We start from the raw sequence: 1,414 nt of genomic DNA on the forward strand, positions 1-1,414 counted from the left end.
GTGTATGCCTGGATTTCAATGTTTTGTCCCGAGTTATCAATAAATTCCCTAGTCTTCTCCTGGCTATGACAGAATACCTGACACAAATAAGTTAAAAGACACAACAGGGAAGTACAGGCCTGGGATCCCAGAACAACATGTATATACGCAAAGCAAAACATGTATATATGTGTATATATATATATGTGTATATATGTGTGTGTGTATATATATATATATATACACACACACATATATATATGTTGTCTTCAGACATACCAGAAGAGGGCTTCTGATTCCTGATCCCATTACAGATGGTTGTGAGCTGGGATGGTTGTGAGATGGTTGTGACCATGTGATAGCTGGGAATTGAACTCAGGATCTCCGAAAGAGCAGTCAGTGTTCTGAACTGCTAAGCCATCTCTTCAACTCTCATTTATTTATTTAATGTGTATATTTTCTCTGCATGTTTATATGTACACCATCTTCGTGCAGTGCCCTCAGAGGCCAGCAGAGGGCATAGGGTTCCCTGGAACTGGAGTGACAGATGGTTATGAGCCACCATGTTGATACTAAGACACCAACCCAGGTCCTCTGGAAGCAGACCCAGTGCTCTTAAGCACCCAACTATTTTTGAGACAAGTTCTCCATTAAATTGCCCAGGCTGTGCTGAACTGGCACACCTACTGACTTGTCAGTGGCTAAGATTACAAGTCTTAGGCCACTAGGCCTCAGGCCAGCCATGGTGGTTTGAACATGCTTGGCACTATTAGCAAGTGTGGCCTTATTGGAGGAGGTGTAGCCTTTGTTAGAGGAAATAGGTTTCACACACACACACACACACACACATATTCAAGTCTGGCCAGTTTGATCTAGACCTTCCTCCTGGATGCCTACAGGAGAGTCTCCTCCTGACTGCCTTCGGATCTTGTTGTAAAACTCTGGGCTCATGCTTCCCACCATGATGAGAATGTGGAGATAATGAAAGAAATTAAAGAAAATTCCAGAAAAGGTATAATCAGCATCCTTAGAGAAATAAGTGAAGATAACGAATCTAACAAAAAGAAACCCAAAGTCATCAAAAAGGAAAAGAGGTGGCTGTAGAGCATTTGCCTTGTGTCTCAAAGGTCCTGGGAAAAATGCCCAGCAACTCATACACAACACACGTACACACACACTTACACATTCACGTACACACACATACACATACACACACATGCACATATCACTCGCCCCAGAATGAGGAGGAACTTTCAAAAAATAAAAATATTGCCGGGTACTGGTGGCGCACGTCTTTAATCCCAGCACCTGGGAGGCAGAGGCAGGCGGATTCCTGAGTTCGAGGCCAGCCTGGACTACAGAGTGAGTTCCAGGACAGCCAGGGATACACAGAGAAACCCTGTCTTGAAAAACCAAAAACAAAACAAAACAAAAA

At 43.3% G+C, this 1,414-nt stretch overlaps 1 pseudogene; it reads right to left on the reverse strand.

Annotated features, from left to right (window-relative positions):
- Positions 1–930, reverse strand: part of LOC116099988 — a 3,186-nt pseudogene extending 2,256 nt beyond the window's left edge.
- Positions 931–1,414: the final 484 nt, after the last annotated feature.

The sequence above is a fragment of the Mastomys coucha genome, unplaced genomic scaffold, assembly GCF_008632895.1.
Source record: "Mastomys coucha isolate ucsf_1 unplaced genomic scaffold, UCSF_Mcou_1 pScaffold20, whole genome shotgun sequence".
NCBI classification, from domain to species: domain Eukaryota; kingdom Metazoa; phylum Chordata; class Mammalia; order Rodentia; family Muridae; genus Mastomys; species Mastomys coucha.